Genomic DNA, 23,701 nt, shown 5'->3' with positions numbered 1-23,701 from the left:
AAATAATCCATAGTCTATCCAAACTGATTTTGGGGGCCATAAAGCAAACTCTATCCTACATAGCTGACTTAAAAAAAAAATCCCAAAATCTAGTTAGGGATATTGGAGCATCTAACCCCATTTTAAACTCAGCATATTTAGAAATACAATCAAGAGGGACTGGACCAAGAATCTTCCCAGGTGCCTTCTGTGGCACAGTTTGTGCCTAGAAAGTCTTCCCCCTCCCCCCCCCTTTGAAACAGAAAAGCAATTCTCTTGCTAAATATGATGACGAGAAGAAGAACGATCAGTCTCGAGGTTAAAAAAAGATTTTTCCATGAATTCCCTAAGTTGCGTGTTGGAACTAGCTTGAAAAGCTGACTGGGAGAAACTAGATGAAATACACTTCTATCTCTGCTCACCATCGCTCAATGTGTCAGCTCGGTTGAGGGCTCCCTGAGATCCAGGAGAGACGGCACGTAAGCTGTTCTTCAGATAGCCGCCTGAAAATTCATCAAATAGCAAGATATGAAAACAGAATCACCTCCCAAACTTTAGAAATTACATTGATCTGCGGCATAAAGCCTTCACCACAGGAAAAGAAAGGATGGATTTGTGGCTCACAAGAGGTTAGGTTTAAAGTGCTTTGTGTTGTGTGTGCACGTGTATGTTTTAATTTATGTATGGGATTGCCTGGGAGTAGTAAATAGACTTTATTTGCTATATTTCGAGGAAGATAAAATTATCAGGACTGTCTATATATTTCAAAGCCAGGAAAAACAAAAACAGCTTTGAAGCTTTCCCTCCTGGATTTTGTTTGTTCTAATCTTCTAAGAGATGGTCTTGATAATGTTTATTCTTTTCTTCTCTCTAAAGCAGTTGAAAGTACCATTTTTTTTCTCAGCTAAAATAGCAATCTGAGTTTTAATTAGGTCAGGTAAAATACCCATGGAGCACTACGGATGATTTAAATGCTTGCAAAGGGCAGGCTGCTTTCCCCCAAGCAGGGGATGACCTCCCCATTGTCCCTCCCCCCTACCCCTCACCCCCACCCCCGCCTTGGTGGCACACCCAACTTTTGTGAAGTGGGTTTTGTATGTGAATCCTTATACACCATCTAGACAAGGCTTTCTTCTGCATCTTTCCAATATCATAAGAAGTAAGCCGTTTCCCATCTGCCTGAAGAGGACATGCAGAGTGTGTATTTCAATGACAGGGCCTAGGGAAAGGAGAACCTAGCTCTCCCTAGATATAGTGAAGACTGAGGGGCAGGGCTTCAACTTTCACATAATCAGAAACTCCAGTTTCTCACAAAACCCCATCCTATGACTTTCTCCCATAGCCTAGGAGGAAAGACTGGCTAACTGTATCAGTATTTAGGCTTTAGGAGACATTTGGTCTCTATCATCACTGCTCAATTCAGCATGAAAGTGTATGGGATACCATAGAACCAAATAGGCATACCTGTGTGGGAAGAACAGGCATATTATTAGCTCATGCCTATAATCCCGGCTACTAGGGAGGCAAAGACAGGAAGATCAAGGGTTCAAAGCCAGCCCCAGAAAAGTAAGCATCACATACTCCAGTGTTCTATTTTGTCTTTTTCCCCCACACTGATTCAACTAGGGTCACAGTGAAGGGATAAAGTCATGTTTAATTGAAGTATAGTGTCAATTGAAGTTGACATTCACTAGAAGTAGGTACTGGGGCTTGGATCTTATGTGTCCCCCAAAGGTTATTTGTTAAGGGCTCAGTTCCAGGGAGATGCTATTGACAGGTGTTGTCTCTTTAACAGGTGAGTCCTGGTGGGAGATCTTTAGGTCATTGGGAGAGAGGATTATGAAATCTCAGCTCTTTCCTGTTCTCTTTTGCTTCCTGGCCATGACATAAGTGGTTTTTCTCTGTCACACGATCCTGCCATCGTGTTCAACCTCAGCACAGACCCAAACAATGGGACCAACTAATTATGGACTGCTATAAAGAAAACTAAACTTTCTTCTTCTTCTCCTTCTCCTTCTTCGTTATTATAAAGATGATATACAGAGGGGTTACAGTTACATAAGTCAGATAAAGTACATTTCTTTTTGGACAATGTCACCCTTTCCCTCACATTCTCCCGGTTTTTCTAAGCTTTTCTTCTTTACAAGTTGACTATCTCAGGTATTTTGTTATAGTGATGAAAAGCTGACTAACACAGTAGATATAGTAGTTGGGGGTGTCTATTCTTTCAGAGGCCCGTGGACATGTTTTGATTTTAATTTTTTTAAGCAGAAGAAAAAGGAATAATAATAATGTGTAGACAATGAATCCAGTCTGACCTACAGTCATCTTCATCCCAACTATAGTTATAACTATAGCTTTTTTCCCTTTAATAAAAGAAGGAGCTCAGAAAAGCAAAAGCAAACTTCCTAGTTCCAGATAAACAATGAATATTTTCACATGGATACATTAAAATATTTCATGGAACATATTCTTTTTTTTTATTGGTGCCAGTACTGGGGCGTCAACTCCTAGCCTGAATGCTTTTGTTTTTCTCAAGGCAATCACTCTACCACGTGAGCCACAGCTCCGCTTCTGAACTTTTGGCGTTTAACTGGGGATAAGAATCTTACAGACGCCTTTCTCTGCGGAATCACCATGGCGGCTGGGACCCTGTACACATATCCTGAATACTGGAGGGCCTTCAAGGCCCTCATTGCTGTTCAGTACAGTGGGGCCCAGGTCCGTGTACTCTCCGCACCACCCCACTTCCACTTTGGCCAAACCAACCGTACCCCTGAATTTCTCCGAAAATTTCCTGCTGGCAAAGTCCCAGCATTTGAGGGTGATGACAGATTCTCTGTGTTTGAGAGCAACGCCATCGCCTACTATGTGAGCAATGAGGAGCTTTGGGGAAGAACTCCGGAGGCAGCTGCCCAGGTGGTGCAGTGGGTGAGCTTTGCTGACAGTGACATAGTGCCCCCTGCCAACACCTGGGTGTTCCCCACCTTGGGCATCATGCACCATAACAAACAGGCCACTGAGAATGCAAAGGAGGAGGTGAAGCGAATTCTGGGGCTGCTGGACGCTCATCTGAAGACAAGGACTTTCCTGGTGGGCGAACGAGTGACACTGGCCGACATCACAGTTGTCTGTACTCTGTTGTGGCTCTATAAACAGGTCTTGGAGCCTTCCTTCCGCCAAGCTTTCCCCAATACCAACCGCTGGTTCCTCACCTGCATTAACCAGCCCCAGTTCCGGGCTGTCTTGGGGGAGGTGAAGCTGTGTGAGAAGATGGCACAGTTTGACGCTAAGAAGTTTGCAGAGGGCCAGCCTAAAAAAGATACCCCACGGTAAGAGAAGGGCTCCAGGGAAGAGAAGCAGAAGGAAAGGGCTTCTGAGCGAAAAGAGGAGAAAAAGGCAGCTGCCCCGGCTCCGGAGGAGGAGAGATGGACGAGTGTGAGCAGGCGCTGGCTTCTGAGCCCAAGGCCAAGGACCCCTTTGCTCATCTGCCCAAGAGTACCTTTGTGTTGGATGAATTTAAGCGCAAGTACTCCAATGAGGACACGCTGTCGATGGTGCTGCCATATTTTTGGGAGCATTTTGATAAGGATGGCTGGTCCCTGTGGTATGCTGAGTACTGCTTCCCTGAAGAGCTCACCCAGACCTTAATGAGTTGCAACCTCATCACGGGAATGTTCCAGCGATTGGACAAGCTGAGGAAGAATGCCTTTGCCAGTGTCGTCCTCTTTGGAACCAATAATAGCAGCTCCATTTCTGGAGTCTGGGTTGTCCCAGGCTAGGAGCTTGCGTTTCCGCTGAGTCCAGACTGGCAGGTGGACTATGAATCCTACACATGGCGGAAACTGGATCCCGGAAGCGAGGAGACCCAGACCTTGGTTCAAGAGTACTTTTCCTGGGAGGGGGCCTTCCAGCACATGGGCAAAGCCTTCAATCAGGGCAAGATCTTCAAGTGACCATCTGTTGCCATCGCCTAGCTGCCTGCACCTGCCCTTTAGGGAGATAGGGGTCATTAAAGGAAACTGAACATAGGGGAAAAAAAAAAAAAGAATCTTATAGACTTTGTTGCCCAGGTTGGCTTTGAACAATGATGCTCACATCTAAGCCTCCTGAGTATCTAGGATTCTAGGCATGAGCCACTAGTACCCAGCCCATATTCATGTCATTGATACAATTTCTATGTAGCCAAGCATAGTGATACATGCCTGAAATCCCAGCATTTGAGACGGAGGCAGGAGAATCACAAGTTCTGGGCCAGTCTGGCAATACCCTGTCTAAAGAAAAAAAATTTTATCTGGAATTGAAATATCCTGGACATATTGTGCTTTTATTTGCTACATGTGGCAACCCTACAGGAAAATCACAGCATCGCCCTGGTTGGCACCGACTACAGCTACAGCCTTCTCTCTCCCTCACTCCTTAAGATAAGTGTCTTACATCAAGTTTCCCAAACCTTCAGATGAGGCTTTCTATATGAGTAATTTATTTAAAGACGTGGTCCCAAGGGAGATTAGTCAGTGAGGAGGCAGCAGGGCAGGCAAAGAGAAGTCCCAGGCTAGGCTCTGCCGAGAAGGAGTTGCACACACACACACACACACACACACACACACTCAGAAGTACCCCATAGGGTATTTGAGTAGAGCAGCAATGTTTTCATCTGTATTAAGCCTGAAATAGAGGCTGGTCTAAGTTCAAGGCTTAGAAAGAAAAATCATCCTGAACCTTAGCTAACTTGATTTGGTTTGACTCCCTAGGCTATCCATATGAAATACAAAGGAGAAGGGTGAAATCTAGTGCTCATGAGCATGTGAATGGCTCCCTCATGCCCACCTATGTCTTGTACTTGGGTGCATGAACCTCTGAGAGAAGGCTGATAACTACACAAAGGGGCTTACACATCACAGAGGGGCCTGTAACCTCCCTGAGGGTACCTAGCCGAGGGTCTGTAACTCTCTGGGTTGCCTGTGCCTCACAGAGAAGCCCATACTTCACAGAGAGGCCTAAACTTCACAGAGGGGGCCTATATCTTTCCAAAGGGCTTGTTCTTCACTGAGAGGCCTGTACTTCACTGAGAGGCCTATACCTCTCAGAAGAGCCTGTACTTCACAGAAGCCTGTACTTCACAGAGAGGCTTGTACTTTACAGAAAGGCTTGTACCTCACAGAGATAAGCTACACTTCCTGAGGAGGCCTGTACCTCACTGAGGGTCCTATACCACACAGAAGGACCTGCACAGAGAGGGCTGTCCCTCACTAAAGGACCTGTACCTCACTGAAGGATCTGTACCTCATCTAGAGGCCTGTACCTCACTAAAGGACCTGTACCTCACCGAGCGGCCTGTATCTCACTTAAGGACCTGTACCTCACCAAGAGGCCCATACCTCACCGAGGGGCCTGTTACTTCACTGAGGAATCTGTACTTCATATAGGTAGGCTTATGGTCACAGAGGAACATAGACTTCTCAGAGGCATCATGTCAAAATTCATGAGGGTCTGTCTTATTACCATAAGAATCATTTCTTGGTTTTATTTGACCCCACACTATGTGATCAAGAGTGCTCTGCAGCTGTGTAGGGTAACCTTAGCTAGATATTATTATAGGCACAAGCATATCTCACTCCCCACTCTACTATTCCCCAAACCTGTGGTTCATCTTCTCACTTCTGTTATTTACGTTTGGTTGTCTGCCCTACTAGAAATCCCTTCCCTTCCTTCCTTCCTTCCTTCCTTCCTTCCTTCCTTCCTTCCTTCCTTCCTTCCTTCCTTTCTCTCTCTTTCTTTCTTTCTCTCTTTTTCTCTTTCTTTTTTCTTCCTTCCTTTCTTTCTCTCTTTTTCTCTTTCTTTTTTCTTCCTTTCTTTCTGTCTTTCTCTCCCTCCCTCCTTTCTTTCTCTCTTTCTTCCTTTCTTTCTCTCTCTTTCTTCTCTCTCTCTTTCTTCCTCTCTCTCTGTCTCTGTCTCTCTCTTTCTCTCTTTCTATGTTTCTGGCAATCATGGGGCTTGAACTTGGCCTTGGCGCTATCCCTGAGCTCTTTTGTTCAAAGCTAGAGCTCTATCACTTTGAGCCACAGTTCCACTTCCAGTTTTCTGATGTTAATTGGAGATAAAAGTCGCATGGACTTTCCTTCCCTGGCTGGCTTTGAACCACAATTCTCAGATTTCAGTCTCCTGAGTAGCTAGGATTACAGATGTGAGCCACCAGCACCTTGCCTCATTCTTTTTTGATTGGCAAATTCTTGCCTCTCCTAGCCTTGCCAGATACCTGCTCTGTGGTGGTGTGTTCTCCTCTCTCCATGCCCAGAGAAATGCCTGCCTCTCTATCGGTACCTCACACCATCTGTTACAAATGACATTTGCTACATCAAGGCATATCTACTTCCAGGCTACCTGTGGCCTCTCCTCTGGCAGAAAGGAGCTCATATTCACTTGGTTATCCCTAGCACCTAGTCCATAGTAGCGGAATGAATGGATGAAGTTGTTTGGTGTGTTGCTTTGTGCAGGTGATTGCTTTGCTAGGATTGGCCAGCAAAGGTGATATGTATACATGTTCACAAAGCAGAGGCATTGGAGAGCAGTGGGAAAGTGATAATCAGACTTTTCTTTTCATGAGTTTCTTTGTGGTTGGAGGCAGCTCCATCCTCGGAGGATGCTGTCATCCTGGTCTTCCATGTGTTTAGGCCCTGATGCCACAGGAATATCTTGTTTTGTCATTTCTACCTCCACCTCCAGGAAGGGAAGTTTGGCCTGAGTCGACTTTCACTCACTGGGGTTGTTTATTTCATTTTGTTTTTACTTTATGCAGGTCATAGGGCTTGAACTCAACGCCTGAACACTGTTCCTGAGCATTTTTTCTCAAGGCTAGCACTCTACTGCTTGAGCCACACCTTCACTTATGGTGCTTTTTTTTTTTTTATGGTTCATTGGAGAGAAGAGTTCCATGCACTTTCCTGTCCAGGCTAGCTTTGAACCTAGGTCTTCAGATGTCAACCTCATGAGTAGTTAGATTTACAGGCATGAACCACTAGTGCCTGGCTCCATTTACTGTTTAGGGCTGAGTGTCCTTGCCATCTCCTCATCAAGGCCCTCTCTCCTGAGGTTTCCTAGTTACTGTGTCCCTGGCTCTAAACCCTGTGGACCAGTGGACAACAGTCTGACACGAAGTGCACCAAGAAATGCTATGACCAGACTGGGCCCCTTTGGCCTTGACACCAGCCTGAATCAAATCTCCATCACCAGCCATGCTGGACATCCATGTCCACCATCTTTCCAGCTCCTCATCCCACTGAGAAGCTCAGTGCCCCAGCTAGGGATGGCTGAGGAGGAAAATGAGAGGCAGCAGGTGCTGAAGTGGGTAGAGGCAGGCAGATGTGGGCTGGGATCTTGGCCCTGACACTGGGCTGCTTCAGAATCTTGAGAAAGCTACTGTTTCTCATCTTCCTCATCTGCTCATGGTCACCATGCCATCTCCTAGGACATGGGGTCAACTAAGATGACACATACACAGACTCTGCTAATTCCTTCCCTTTTGTCCCTGTCTCTACCTGTTTCCAGACGTCTAGCTCCCCTATGGACCTTTGAATTCCAGGATTCAGAGTGGCTTTGCCATCTGGGAAAGAGCCAGAAAAGGCTTCTCCTTGAATTCAAGGTCATTCTCCTGTGTGTTTTGTGGGGAATGGAAGGTGGTGCTCACCCAAAGGACCCACAGGGACGTGGCAACCCACACAACCCCAGTCCTCAGAGCACAATTGTTGCCCAGATCATGGAGCACACAGCACATTCTGAACCAGCAGAAAAGACACACATCATTAGGAGTGCTAATGGCACCTGCTCCTGACATGAGCAGACAAAGGGACCCAATGATAAAGGGAAAATGATGTGAAGGAAAAGCAGAATCTCATTTTCACGGTTGGCCCCCCAATTACTAGAACTCAATGGGAATTAACACTTGTACCCACAGCACATGGCTGCTCCTCTCTTCCCCTTTCACTGAGTGATGGGTGAGATTCACTTTCTGTGTGGCTCAGGAAGTTCACAATGTGGTCCTTCGGGGTGCCTTGTGCAAAGCCATACTGTTGTCTTTCCATTTGCCACTCTCCCTCTCAGCCTCCTCCTCTACCCGCCTCCTGTCTCTCCCACCACCAAGAGACAGCCTGAGTAATTTAGTGATGACTTCCCTCCCTCTCCAGTTTGATCCCTGGGTGGTCAGTTGATCCATCAATCAGTCAATCCAATGGGATCGTTCTGGTTGGATAGGAAGTATCCCCTACAAAAGGCTTGTGTATTCAAGGCTTGCTTCCAAATGCAGCCATGTTCAGAGAAATGTTCTGGGAAATGACTGGGTGATAAGTACTTTGACCTCATCCGCGGATGAGCCCATTTTTGGTTTATTAATTATGGAGGAGATTATTGGGATTGGGAGAGAAACTTCAGTAGGTGGCAGGTGGAGGCTCTCTGGAAGAAGTGAGTCAGTGGCTGAGGGCTGGTGTCTCACGCCTATAATCCTAGCTCAGGAGGCTGAGGTTTGATGATCAGGATTCAAATCTAGCCCAGGCAAGGAAGTCCATGAGACTCTTAGCTTAACCACCAGAAAACTGGAAGTGGCGTTGTGGCTCAAAGTGGTAGAGCTCTAGCCTTGAGCAAAAGAGCTCAGGGGCAGCACCTAGGTCCTGAGTTCAAGGCCCATAACTAAAAAAAAAAAAAAAGGAAGTAATGAGGGAGAGTCCAGAGCCTGAGGCCTGAGGGGGAGTCTGGAGCCTAAGGCCTGCAGAGAAGCCTAAAGCCTGTGAGGAGGCTTGAGGCTTAAAGCCTGAGGGGAGGCGAGGCCTGCAGGAAGGAAGCTTGCTCCTCTGGAGGTTTGGAGGTTTGGAGGCTGAGGTAGTTGGAGATTAAGGTGTGGAGGTTGGGAGTTCATGTCAGGACAGGAGGGTCTGGGTTCTGGCCCAGGACAAGGTAGGCTAGTATTTGGAGATGGAAGGCTACTCTGTTTCTGGGTTTTAGGTTGTAAATAAAATCCCTTTGTAAATACCCTTTCCCACCTAAAAAAAAAAAAAAGAAGAAGAAGAAGAAGAAGCCAAAACCAAAAACCTATCTGCTGAATGAATCCATTGAGAGGACATTTTGGAAGAGCCTGAACTTTAGAGACAAATATGAGAACAGTGGGTGCCTGGAGCTGGGAGAGGGAAGATAGTAATTAGCAAGAGAGAGAAGAAATAGTAGGGAGGGATGAACCTGCTCTTCATCTCCATTGTGGTAGTAGTTGGGTGATAGGTAAGGACCCACAAGGGTGATAAAAGGCAAATAAAACTCTAAGCCCTTGAACTATTACCTGTTAGAAGGGTGTTTTCAATAGCTTCATTACAGAACACTGAATCAGGTCACAGAAACAAAATGTTTGTAGACTAGGAGCTTCTTAGGGCTATGTCAAGCTAAAGCTAGCTGGGGCTGAAGATGGGCATACAAATCATACGCTGGCTTCGAATCACGATCCTCAGATCTCAGCCTTCCTGAGTAGCTAGGATTACAGACATGAGCCACTGGCACTCAGCTTCAAGTTCTTTTTTGTTGTTGTTAGCCAGGCTGGTATTGAACCCAGGACCTTGTACATACTAGGTAAGGGCTGTTTCCCTAACCCAGGTCTTACATTCAGATTGAGAGTTTAACCCAAGCCTGAAAGGGAAGGAGCATGTTCTTTAGCAGAGATGTTGGCAGAAGTGGTAACAGAGAAATCGCTGGTTTAAGAATCCTTGAACTATTGCAAAGATAAAAAATGTGCAGTTCCAAAAAGCGCTAGGAAGGGTGGGGTTGTTTTGAAAGGTCCCTGCCTACTAGACTTCCTGCAGGGAGCCAGGGGACCTCAGTGGAAGAAGGGGGAGGGGAGGGAGTACTGGCCAGTGCCCTGACTGACTGATGGGAGGATAGTCACAGCAGTTAGCCTAGGCCATCTACTGCCTGAGCCAAAAGATGTAGTTACCGAGCCCAGGAGGGGAACCAGGAGGACCCCATGGAAGCATGGAGGGAAGAAATAGCAGTCACAGCCAGCACCAGAACAGCCCAGCCTTCCCCTGCCCTTTTCTCTTTGTCCCCCTCCTGGCGAAGCCCGGGGCTGAAAACAGCTCAGTGAAGAGAGTGGAGGTGACTCCCCCTCCCACCCCCAGAGAGAATTATCAGGCTGCAGATTTCTGGAAGCTTCATTCCAGGAACTAGAACTCACTAAGAAGGAGATGAAACATAATAATAAAAGTCACTTTTACTTTTAGATAAACATGAATTATTCACCAAAGATCTAAATTCTGATTTATTACAGCTTCAAATTTATCAAGGAGAGAAAATTCCTTTTTTCTATTTCCTTTTGGTGGCAGCCTCTGAAGGGGAAGTATGACCTCACCTTGCTCAGGGACACAAATGGGGTAGTGGTCACCTTTCATCCTGAACTGCTGTGGCCAAGGCTCAGGGCATTGTGGGTATTTCCATCAGCTTTCACCTGTTGTGAATGATAATATACCTCTCCTTCCTGAGGCCCCTCTCCAATAGAAATGCAAACACATGACCTTTTGTGATGGCTTTAAGGCCAATTGTCCCTTGCCTTAAGGATGCTAGTGGTCTCATCGATGCTGATTCTAAAATAAGACCTGCACATGGCATTGAGGAGTAGTTTTCCTTTTTGTTTTGTTTTGGTGCCAGTACTGGGGCTTGAACTCACTTAGCCTTTTCTGTTCCAGGCTAGAGCTCTATCACTTGAGCCACAGTTCCACTTCCAGGCTTTTGGTAGTTAATTGGAGATAAGAGTCTCATGGACTTTCCTGCCTGGGCTAGTTTCCAGTCAGGATCCTCAGATCTCAGCTTCCTGAATTGTTAGCATTACAGGTGTGGACTACTAGCACTTGTCCGCATTTCCTTCTGATGCTGGCTGGGGAAGGGTGGAGGTGAGGGGACTGTGAACTATGGTGTTAGGCTCAAGGCTAGTTCCCAGACCTTGACTCCACTGAGCTCCTGTGTAAATTGCTCTGGTTCCTCCAAAAGCTATGGTGGTCCCTATGACAAGGATCTCCTAGAGGCTCAATCACCATTAGCCAGGCTCTGATAGGTGATTCCAAGCCTGGGGAAGAGAGGACTCTCAAGTGTCTGAGCTCATCCTACCGGAAAGAATGCAACTGTGTTTTGTCAGCCTGGGGAGTGATGTCAGATTTAATTGTGCTGCCAAGGGCTTCAGAAACCTGTGATGCAGTGTATGGCAGAAACTAAACAATCCTTGTTGATACAGCCATCCCTGAGATTTGCTCTTGTGTAATAATTGGTCATGACCTTGGGTTGTAGTGCCAATCCCCCAGTGAGGGATGCCTGACTGATCTGGGTGGACACCAAAGTAGTAGGCTAAACCATGAGTGCCCCCCACCCTGAAGAGAGAGAGAGAGAGTGTGTGTGTGTGTGTGTGTGTGTGTGAGAGAGAGAGAGAGAGACAGAAGACATCCCCTTTGCACTTCAGCTTCAGACCTAGGGTGACAAAAGGAAATAAGTGAGCAACATCACACCTTATGTGTGCTGAGTACAACAAAGTGCACCCCAAATACCCACATTTATTTTGGCCTTCCTCGCTTATTTGGTACAATAATTATGGGGTCATGCACCTGTATTCACTAGGATTTTTGTTTGTCTGTTTTTACTAAGTAGGAAATCCCAACTTGAGGCCATGTAATTGAAAAGATCAGAGAGTAGGAAAGCTTCAGGTAGAGTTAGATCCAATTCAAGCTAAAGCCTTTTTTTTTTTTGGCCAGTACTGGGCCTTGAACTCAGGGCCTGAGCACTGTCCCTGGCTTCTTTTTGCTCAAGGCTAGCACTCTACCACTTGAGCCATAGCGCCACCTCTGGCCTTTTCTATATATGTGGTGCTGAGGAATTGAACCCAGGGCTTCATGTATAGGAGGCAAGCACTCTACCACTAGTCCATATTCCCAGCCCTCATGCTAAAGCTTTTAAGATTCAGTCTCCAAATTTGGTTTCTCTGTTTCTGGATGGCTGCCTATTCCACAAGAGGATTCCCCCTTAAACTCCAGAATTACATTACCTGGATTTATAGCTGGTGGCTCTAATTCTATGCAAAGACAGCTTATTCTTCTCCAAAGTAACACGATCTCTTCAATGTTGAATCTTACTGGTCTGTTATGCCGAAACCATTCGCTGTATCTGGGAGGCTGGGTAACCTGGCCTGAGCTGACAACTCAATGCTTAGGTCAGGACTGCAACTGAGCTGCAGGGATGGAACACGAGAGAGGCCATCTCCAAAGGCTATGCCACCCATGGAACGATAAATGTGAGAATGCCTCCTACACATTCCTGGACTTTGAGAAGGCAATCTACCTCTCGTTTACACTAATGTGGATAAGGCGTTGTATCTGCCTTTCTGGTTGTAGATACCTACCTCAGGAATTACCACAGAACATTCATACCACACACTGCCATGATGTATGAAAAAGGGTCTACTCTTTGAGTGGTCCAGATACCCCCAGTGGGGAATGGAGCTTGCAGGAGCTGGAAGTACTCATACCCTCTCTTCCCCCCTCCAACCTGGGGAACTTAAAGGGAATCTGCTCTAGAGGAAAGCAAATATATTCCAGACCACAAAGGATCTAAATATAAAATATCAAGGAAAATGATCAAAGTTGAATGGCAAAGAGAGAGACATACCCCTGGAACCCAGCGCTCCATGCTATGCTCACCCCTACCCCACCCTACCTGGTCCCTAAGGATTTGGAACTTCATTGCTTATTCATTGATTCTCTTAAGAAATTATTTTTTATTCAAAATTGTTAGTTATTTTCAATAAGTATATTGATTTGGCTATATTTCCAGGGGTAGAAATTGGAGATATATATTTGTACTTTGTCTAAGCATCTAAAGTTCTCTCTCTCTCTCACACACATATATATATATCTGATTAGCATTTTGTAACTCAATAGTCTACATTTAAAGAGTGCCAACAGATGATATCCACTGTCCTTTGTGTACTCTTCTTACTGTGTATTTGAAAAGTGCTTTTAAGTTTTCAAATTGCTTTCACATGTATCTGTGGTTCTTGAGGGGGGTTGGTACTACCCTTCAGGGGTGTTTTGAAAATTCAAAGGAATTGTTTGGGTTGTCATTATGGATGAGGCCATTATCGGCATTTAGTGGGGAGTCAGGAATGTTGGCCCTAAGTCCAGAGGGAAGTCCTGCCCAAAAAAGTCTGTGTCCTGTGGCTCTTGTTCAGAGACTGACAGTCACACGCTGTTCTGTGTCATGGCAAAGGGGGTGATTGGCATGTTCCAGGGCTTAACAAGGCCCAGTTTATTTGAGAAAATGTCCATCTGCAGTGTCTCCACTTTGATGGTCTTATTTATCTTGGTATATCTTTTTCCTCTCTCTCTCTCTCTTTCTCTCTCTCTCTCTCTTTGGTGCCAGTATTGAACTTGAACTGAGGGCCTTTCCTGTTCAATGCTTAGTGCTCTATCACCTGAGCCATAGCTCCACTTCAGTCTCACAGACTTTCCTGCCTGGGCTGGCTTTGAACCATGATCCTCACATCTCAGCCTCCTAAGTAGCCAATCTTACAGGTATAAGCCACAAGTACCAGCTTCATCTTAGTATATCATTCTTATTTTAATTAATATCATATAATTATAACTAAGATTACTTTTTAGGATAAACTAGAGCTGAAGAAACTTGTTCTTGCCCAGTGCCAGTGGCTCATGTCTGTAATCCTAGTGGTTCAGGAGGCTCAGATCTGAGGGGTTGTAAGGCCAGCTCCAGGCAACAAAGTTCACAAGATTCCGTCCTCAAAATGGCTAGCCAAAAAGCATGGCTGGAGGCAATGCCCTCCGCCTCCCTGTCCCCCCAGTGCCCTGCCTGCTGGCCCTTCCATCCTGTTTGGGAGCCATCTTGCTGTGATGTGGTCTTCCTGCTTCAGCTTGGAGACAAGTAGGGACATGCCTTTCACCTCTGCTCCCCTCACAGCAATTCGCACAATGCTTCTCCGAATGGGTGCTGAATGGAACTGGGTTGTCAAAATCATGGTCCCCCATGGTCTTAGGAGCAGATAGGCCAACTCAAGTCCTCCTCTGCCAGGCCCAGGTCAGCCTCAGCCACCTCTAGAGTTCATGAAAAACTGCGGGAAGTGATTGGCATCATCCTGTTAATGATTTGAGGCATCCCAACACAGACAGCTACCCCTGCAGGTCCAGCTTTGCAGGTGGATCTTGCAGGTGGCCAGTTCCAAGGTCCTGAGTGTCCTGAGTCCCTGTGCTGGAGTCCTCAGTGTCCTGCCTGGCCTGTGAGGACTCCTGAGCAGGTCGCAGCAGGTTGCAACTTGAATCTAATGCCTGATGCCTGTCTGTCTCTCTGCTTGGCAGGCTCTCCCCACTTCCCACAGCAGCAGACTTGCTTGAAAGCTCTTTGCATCCAGGCATGGCAGCATGCACCTGTCATCCCAGCACTTTGGAGCCTGAGGCAGGAGGATGGTGAGTTCAAGGCCAGCCTGGGCTGCATAGGAAGATGCTGTCTCTCTTTTTTTTTTTTTTTTGCCAGTCCTAGGCTATGAACTCAGGGCCTGAGCACTGTCCCTGGCTTCTTTTTTGCTCAAGGCTAGCACTCTGCCACTTGAGCCACAGCGCCACTTCTGGCCATTTTCTGTATATGTGGTGCTGAGGAATCGAACCCAGGGCCTCATGTATACGAGGCAAGCACTTTTGCCACTAGGCCATATTCCCAGCCCAAGATGCTGTCTCTTAAAAAAAACAAACCTAATACATTCTTTTTTGCCGGGCTAGATTCACCTCCCCTGGTGTGGGGATGCTAAGCTTACTCCTTTATCAGTGCTCCCCTTTTCACCCTCTCTCCTGGGCACCCGACCCACGGGCTGCCAAGGTGGAGCGAAGGGACACAGGCAAGCCTAAGGTGCACGTGGCCGAACGAGATCCCCTTTTCCTCCCTCCTTACCCACCAAGGAAGCCAGGCACACACGGATCTTGGAGACGCTTCGGAGAGCAATCTGGTTTATTCAGGAGGGGCTTACAGTAATATAGTGATGATGACGAGGATTGAGCAGGAGCTGGCGATAGGCTGGAGAGCTTGTCCATCCAAGAGCAGCTCCCAAGGACCTCCCTCATGGGCTAAAGTCACTTCCCATAGTACAGCCCTCTGGGCAAAGCCCGCGAAAAGGGAGCACAGGTGCTCGCTGGCACAAGGTGGGGGATGGTCTCAAAGCTACCCCTTCTGGTTCCGGACCCAGAAGGAGATAGGTGTGGCTCACTTCCACACTGCCCCAGGGCTGGGGGAAGGGTGGTGTCTTGGGAGCGCTCTCATTGCCCTTCCTCCCTCAAGGCCAAGCTGAATCCCCAACACTTTTTTTCTGGGAGGGGAGCAGTCTTGGGGTTTGAACTCAGGGCCTGAGCACTGTCCCTGGCTTCTTTTTTTGCTCAAGGCTAGCACTCTACCACTTGAGCCACAGCACCACTTCTGGCTTTTTCTATATAAGTGGTGCTGAAGAATTGAACCCAGGGCTTTGTGCATGCTAGGCAAACACTCTTGCCACTAAGCCACATTCCCAGCCCCATAACTATATTCTTTACCTCATATACAGTGTATACATGTGCACATCTGAGGGAAGCTGGGAGGAGGGTGTTAGGTCCTCTCCCTGAGGGCTACATGCAGATGCCCCCACCTCATTAAGTCTCCACCCAGTCACCTGGGTAACCTGCAGACCTGGAGGCAGTTACCTCCCCTTTCCCTGAGGTCACCTCCTAATCCACCTGGCCACACCCCTTGCCCCTGCCCTAGATATAAGGCGGGGCTGGGTGGGGGTCTTTCTCTCTCTCTCTCTCTCCCTTCTCTCTGGCCATGGATCATCTTGGCCACAGGCCAGCAGTTCGGTAATAAACGTTCTCTCCTGCCTGAATACCGCGTGGCGTTCTCCTTTACCGGCTACCTACTTTAAAAACCTAACAGAGGGCACAGAATGAGTGGAAAGCAGGTGAAAAAAAAATACAGTAGAGGGGCAAACTAAGAAACTCAAGGCCAGTGGGGGGGGGATGAGAGAAAAAGATGGAACATATTTCACTAAGCAAAAGGTCCTGGAAGGAATTGTTTTATTGTTAATAATCATAGAGTTCATAAGCATTGTAGACTAAAATAATGATATCATCATTGGGAAGGTTAAAAATGATGAAAGCAAAGGGGGTGTGTTAGGGGGAGGGAAGGCAGGAGAAAAATGAGGAAGGTGGTAACAAGTATGACAAGAAATATATACATATTCACTACCTTAAGTATGTAACTGTAAAAAAAAGTATGTAACTGTGAACCTTTTGTACATCATCTTTTTTTTTTTTTTTGCCAGTCCTGGGCCTTGGACTCAGGGCCTGAGCACTGTCCCTGGCTTCTTTTTGCTCAAGGATAGCACTCTGCCACTTGAGTCACAGCGCCACTTCTGGCCATTTTCTGTATATGTGGTGCTGGGGAATCGAACCCAGGGCTTCAAGTATACGAGACAAGCGCTCTTGCCACTAGGCCATATCCCCAGCCCTTGTACATCATCTTGACAATAAAAAAAAAAAAACATAATACAAAAGGTTCTCTATACATGTTCTATCTGTACTTTGTATTTGTACATTGATTGTTTAGGCATCTAAAATTCACCTATTGAAGATATGGTTTTAGTTACTGACTTTGTGCTGAGCACTTGCGATGAACAAGAGAGGTGAGGTCGACTCTACGCCTGTCGATGGAAGTGGGAGGCAAGCAATTAGCCAGGAAACATAAATTGACACTATAATCCCAAAGGGTGAGAAGGGCTAGAAGAATGGTAGGATACTGTGGTGGAACATGATTTGAGGGTAGGCAGGGAATCATTTCTATTTGGGTGTTAAGCTCTCTTCCTCCTCACTTTATGGACAAGATAAGGAGGAACTTTCCTATATGGAAGAATCCTCCTTGGAATTTACATAACCACTTCTTTACTGTATCTCTCTTCTCAGTTGGTATTTTAATGTTGAGTTTTCTTAAAATAGAGCTGCCCTTTGGGAGAGAATTATAGAAGTTTAAGGCTCATTTAACTAATATTTGTTGATCTACCATATACAGACATTGTTCTAGGTATGGGAAAAAGAGCAACAATGGAAGAGGCTTGCTTGAATGAAGTTTCTAGATAACTCAAGAAATCAGTATAACAGGGCTTAGTGACACATGTCTATAATCCCAGCTACTTAGGAGGTTGAGATAGAAGTATCACACAGTTTGAGGCTGGCCTAGGGGAAAAATTATGGAAATCTTATCTAAAAAAATAAGCTAGGTATAGAAGTACAGACACCTGCAATCTCAGCTACTCAAGGAGGCAAAGGTAGGGAGCTCATGGTTCTATACTGGCCAGGGCAAAAGTGAAAGACTCTATCTGAAAAAAAAACACTAAAAACAAAAGGACTGTAGTGTGGCTCACATGATCGGTCACTTGCCAAGCAAGCATGAGGCCCTGATTCCAGTCACTAGAACCATGTCAAATGGATGGATGGATGGATAAATAAATCACTTAATACAGGAAATAAGAAAACAGACTAGAAAACAATGCTGAGGAAGTTGTATCTCAACTAAGAGTTCAGGATGGGTAAGGAAATACCCAAACAGTGAGCGGAGAAAAGGACATTCCAGACAAATGGAACAGCATAGGCAAGGTCTGGACGCCAGAGAAAAATATGTGACTGTGTTATGGCATGAGATTGGCAGACCCATGTCACAGGGTTCAATCCAGTCAGAAGCCCCAGGGCCAATGTGCTTCCTCCTGGTAAAGGCTTCTAGCTACTATGCTGGGACCAGATGTGCCAGGGAAGCTGACAAGGCACGTTGGAGGAAGAGCTAGTCTGTGTTGTGATCCTCTTTGGGAAAATCCAAGCTGTGAAGGAAACCAGCCCACAATAGTCACACTAAACTGAATGCCGGTGGCTCACGCCTGAAGTCTTAGCTACTCAGGATGCGGAGATCTGAGGATCACGGTTCAAAGCCATCCCTGGCAGGAAAGTCTATGAGACTCTTATCTCCATTAAACTACTCGAAATAGCCAAAAGTGGATCTGTGGCTCAAGTAGTAGAGTGCTAGCCTTCAGCACAAGAAGCTCAGAGACAGCGCCTAGGCCGTGAGTTCAAGCCCCAGGACCAGCACCCCCTCCAAAAAAAAAAAAAAAGGTCCCGCGGGCTGTGAGACATCAGGAGACATTCAGGCAAGACTGGATGGGGCAGTTGCAGAGGGGTATGCAGGCCTCATGCAGCACGTTGAGCTTGTTGAGCAGTTGTGGCTGCCATGGCCATTTGTTTAAATTCCCCCAATTTTCGTTTCAGTCACCAGTTTGGGAAGGGGGAAAGTTTCAACCATCTGCAAGTAATTCAGATGCCTACCTACAAAGCAAAAAAGAAAAAACAGTGCAGAGCAAAGGACGCTAACCCCAGAGCTCCTAGGCCTGCCCCCTCCACAAGCGTCTCTCTGTCCTACAGCTGTTGTCATCTTACATTATACATGAATAACTAATCAACCAACACAAGCCCAGTGATGAAAAAAACCGCATGTTGGGTATGGAATGTGAGGATGGTAGGGAGCAATATTAATCTCACCTGTAAATAGCAAGCTAGGAGTGAACATGAGAGAGTGTTAAGAACTGTGCTTGGTTGCATGTCTGGTGCCCTACCACTTGAACCAGGCCTCCCGTCCAATAGTTTTTCTGGTTAATTGGAAATGGAGTCTAGTGGACTTTCTGCCTGGGCTGGCTTAGAATCTTGATCCTCCAGATTTCAGCCTCATGAGTAGTTAGGATTACAGGCACAAGACACTGGCACCCAGATCTTGCTTTATAACTCCTATAATATGTAAGGGTGGCTCAACAAATGTACTCTTCCACAGACTTTCTAAATGGAGCCTGACTGCCTTTATCATGTTTCTGGAATATCCTTCTTGACTCCTGTGGATGTACTCAGTCTTCACAACCATGGGCTAGAAATGTTTCAGTCTTCCTCCTTTTCCATTTCTCAATGCCATCTGCCATGGTTGAGACCCTTTAATTGTCTTTTGTGACCCTGGCCTTTCCTGCTTCTAATCTTTCTCACTTGTAGTTTCTGTTTCTAACCTCCTTTCTCCTCCTCTCCTCTCCTCCCTTCTCTCCTCTCCTCTCCTCTCCTCTCCTCTCCTCTCCTCTCCTCTCCTCTCCTCTCCTCTCCTCTCCTCTCCTCTCCTCTCCTTTCCTTTCCTTTTGTGTTGGTACTGACTGGGGCTTGAACTCAAGGCCTAGGCATTGTCTTTTAACTTTTCCTGCTCAAGACTGGCATGCTCAAGACTTGTGCCGCAGCTTTACTTCCAGCTTTTGGGTTGCTAATTGGAGATAAGAGTCTCTTGGACTTTCCTGCCCAGGCTGTTTGAGCTGTAATCCTCAGATCTCAGCCTCTTGAGTAGCTAGGATTATAGGCATGAGCTACGGATGCCTGACTTTCCTTCCATTCACAGGGCCTCAGAATTTTCCTCTTGTCACTCTTCATGCAAGGAACCAGTCACATCGTATGAATCAAGTCAGTGTGCATGTTTATTATCAAATGTCACACTGCATGTAAGGTGTGGGCCTATCTGTCCTGTTAGAATTCTGGCTCCTCAAAGCCAGATATGCTGTATTACCTTCCCTGTAGCCTCACTGCCTGGCGTAGCCTTTCAGCACTCTGTATTCATTAGCCCAACTGAGCAGACTCAATCCTTCCAAAGATGCTTGGCAGTAGACTGGGTAATTAGTCCCTTCCATTGGGGGGTGGGGTGGGCTTTGACCTGAAAGCTCCAGGAGCTTAAGTCAACCATGGAATCATAGTTTCTGGTCCTGGCTTTGGAGACTCCATAGCTTTGGTGCAATCATCATTCTGATATTGCCCATTGTGGAAAGCGTGCAAAGCTCACTGTGGTGCTGTCTAAATACCCACATTCAATCCTTCTCATTCACATCTGAACAGGCTTGAATTTGCCAGTGCTTCTCTTAAAATATAGCCCCCAGGACTAGGCATTAAAGCTGCATGTGGCCTGACCTGCCAGCACGCGCTGGGATTATTGCTTCTCTCCTTCCGCACTCTGCTGTGCTATTAATAGAGCTGAAGATTGCATTAGGGTTCTCAGCAGCCTTCTGTCTCTGCGGGTTCACATCCAACTTGTGAGCATCTGAACTTCCCCCAGGCCCCCAGTCTTTCTCATAAATGCCTTCTGTTGAGCCAGGCCTCCATCAGCCATTTGAGCGATAGATTTTTTTTATTTTTTTTTTTACTGTTTATGACTTGTGACCCAGACTAGCTGATACAAAACCAGGCCCTGCTCTCTTTTCTCATGAGATGTTTGTTGAGTGAGGGTATAGGGTTGTGTGGGACTTGTTTAGGACCCAGAGGAATGGCCTGCCACTATGAAGGGAGAGGGAGTTGCAGCAACAACACACTTAGAAGCAAGAGAATGGTGATGAAATTGATTTTTCTGGTTCAAGTTATTCTCATGTTCATTTTCACTTCTCTCAGATGGTAGGACTATATTTGCTTTGTTCCCCTGCCCCCCTCCTCCACATGTACACATACTTCTATTTCTTTTCTTTCTCTCTTTTTTTTTTTTTTTTTTGCCAAGACTTAAACTCAGGGCCTGGGTACCATTCCTTAGCTTCTTTGCTCAAGGCTGGTGCTCTACTGCTTGAGTCACACTTCCACTTGTGGCTTTTTGGTGGTTAAATGGAGGTAAGAGTCTCATGGACTTTCCTGTCAGGGCGGGCTTTGAACTGTGATTCTCAGATTTCAGCCTCCTGAGTAGTTAGGATTAAAGGCATGAGCCATCACGCCCAGCTTCATATTTCTATTTCTTATGCCTTCTTCCAAATACTATTATTTTTGGCATGGATGTCTTGCTCAACAATTTACATGGCAGTGTCTCCTTTGTTATCTCCATATCTAAGAATTTTCTCTTTCCTCTTCCTCCCTTACCTCCGAGTAAGTCAATGCCATGTCTGACAAAATCTCTCTTTAGAGATTATAGCCCTTACTCCCTCTCCTTCCTTTCCTTTAATTAGTTTTTTTTCAGCCAGTTGGAATTAGCTGATTGGTGACTATAGAAATTGCAGTGTGGGCTATTGTGGAGAGTCTTGGCGTCAACTGCGTACATTTGGTCTCAGAACACTCTAGCAGAATGCCCCAACTGTAGAACTAGGGGGCTGGGAAGGGATATGGGGCTCTCTGCTCTGCCAGTAGAGGGAACCACAGCAACACGAAGGCGTTTTCTCTCTTTACCAGACGAGGGCGCTAGCGCCCACGGTCCTCCAAAGTGGGAACTTCTCACATTAAAAATAAATCTGGTCAAGTCGGTCTCCTGGATGACGCTGTAGCGCTACTTTACTGGTGCTTTGGCTGCCCGCCCCCCCCCCCCCCCCCGCTACACTGTATTAAAAAAAAAAAAAGAGAGAGAGAGAGAGAATTCTTAAAAAGCAGTCCCGATGTTGACCCAAACTCTGGTGGGATTTGAGGGTGTGTGAGTTTCTGGAGAGTGAGCAGGGTGATGGGAGCGACTGCAGCAAGTTTGGAAGGCCTCGGAAGCAACTTGTAGAGTGGGGTGGAGGAGGCCTGGTGTGTGCAGCTGTGGGATTTCTGTTGGGCAGGGCAGATCTCCTTGGACACGGGGGTAGGCTCCAGGGCTGGCGGGGAGGCGTAAAGGGAAGGTTAGCAGTGGCACCGTGTCAACCATTTCCAGGTGGAATTAAAAGGCATAGCTATTTTCTTCGGAGCACCCGGCACCTTTCATCAAGACTTAAGCTGGTGACTGATTAAAAAAAAGAGAGAGAGAGAGAGAGAAATGGAAGATTAAGCCTGAGAGGCCAGAGGAGAAAATCGCTTCCAGGTGGAGAGAAGTGGGCAGCATGGTGGGTCGTGTGCTGATCACCGCTGAAGTGGGGGAGCATGCAGACGGCCCACCCCGCTCCCGCCCTCCCAGGCAGTGCTGGGCCGCAGCCAGGCCCAGGCGGCAAAGGGCTTCCGAACTGCCAAGCAAGCGGTGAGGATGTTTAATAAAATATTTACCTCCATGTATAACAATGACAGAATGGCAAACAGCAGTTAAACAGACACGGGAGAGCAGCCCTGGGTTATTTTTAACGAGAATGGCAACTTCCTGTTGAATTCCTGAGGTTCTTCTGGGGCACCAACCACAGGCACACTGACCCCGCCTCTCCCCCCCCCCCCCGCCCCCTCCCAGGAGCTGCGGTTGGTCAGGGGCCACGCCAGCCTGCAGAGTGGGTCTTCTAGAAATTGTCATTCAGAAGAGCCAGGAGCAACACTGCATGCTAGACCCACCTTTTGCAACTCTGAAAGGTCACAGCAGAGGGTGGGGTACAGGCTCAATCCTAGCTACTCTGGAGGCTGAGATCTGAGGATGGAGGTTCAAAGTCAATTTGGGAAGCGAAGTCCTTGAGACCCTCTATCTCCAAGTAGCAGCCAAAAAGCCAGAAGTGGAGCTGTGACTCAAATGGTAGAGGGCCAGCCTTAAGTGAAAAACTAAGGGATAGTGCCTAGACCCTGAGTTCAAGACCCAGTACTAGTGTGTACATGCATGCACGTGTACACACACGGCAACAGCATACTGATGCCTGGCATTATCATACCTAGAAGGGTCAGGAGGATTCTCTGTTGTGATTATCAGTGATCTTAATTAATTAGGAGTCCAGCTTGTTGTTATTCAGCCTGCCCCTTGATCGGGAGGTAGGGGTGGGGAAATTCTGAGTTGAGTGCAGGAAGGAGGCAGAGGGGAATGAGAGGGGGTAAACTGCCTCAACAGAAGCAATGGGTTGCTAGCCTTGCTGATGTGAAAACGAAAGGGGGAAAAAAAATAACAACTGTTGGCTAAATATGTCTCAGCACCCCCCCCCTTCCACTAGGGAACATTTTGCATTTTCCTACCTAATCTGGAAAAGAAATAAAAACAAGACAATTTTCTCTCTCGTTGAAATAAAATACACCTTCATGCCTCTAAATATATCAAACAATGTTAGGAGAAAATAAATTATACATAAAGATATTTGTATGTTACAGCAGTAAAGGGTGTTTGGAAAGCATAATTGCATTTTCTCTCAGTCTTATACCCTGTATCTTTTTAGGGTTCCCCCCGTTTTTCAAGAATTTACTATTTCCAGTTTTAACTTTATTAGAAAGATACCATCTTGACTTTCTCATATTATACGGAGCCAAAAGAAGGGCCAACTCAGTATTTCTATGCCCATGCTTATTTTCACTTTATTGGAAGAACACTAACTAGCCTTGAATTTAAGAGCCTGCTCGACAGTCATAATTCCTAGGAAAAGAAGCTATTTATTTATATACGGGAAATACAAAGGGCCCATTACTTTTTTGACATGGAATTTATACTGGGTGAAATTTTCATGAATAAAAACTCATTTCACTAAATATTTCTAGTAAAAATATGGCTTGCTTTTTTTGGTGCAGAGTCTGGCATGTCTGTTTCTAAAAGTAAAGCTTGGGAGACTCTGGAAGGCGGATAAATGAACAGACTCTTTAATAAGAGAGGCGCCCAGCGCAGCAGTGAAATGTAATACCCAAAAGTAAACAAAGAACATTGTGTGAAAAAGAGCGAGTTGAAATTAATCTTGCTTTTCCAATTTGAGAACACGCTCATGGCTGTTAGTAACTGAGTCAAGACATTTAAATCACATATA

At 46.3% G+C, this 23,701-nt stretch overlaps 1 pseudogene across 1 annotated transcript; it reads left to right on the top strand.

Moving 5' to 3' along the window:
• Positions 1-2,607: 2,607 nt before the first annotated feature.
• Positions 2,608-3,935, top strand: LOC125366108 (annotated as a pseudogene). The gene has a single exon (XR_007213783.1). The product of XR_007213783.1 is annotated as an elongation factor 1-gamma-like (transcript).
• The last annotated feature ends 19,766 nt before the right edge of the window (positions 3,936-23,701 follow it).

This window comes from Perognathus longimembris, chromosome 17 (genome assembly GCF_023159225.1).
Source record: "Perognathus longimembris pacificus isolate PPM17 chromosome 17, ASM2315922v1, whole genome shotgun sequence".
NCBI lineage: Eukaryota > Metazoa > Chordata > Mammalia > Rodentia > Heteromyidae > Perognathus > Perognathus longimembris.
The sequence above is the reverse complement of the archived record's forward strand: the minus strand, read 5'-3'. Positions and strand labels throughout refer to the sequence as shown.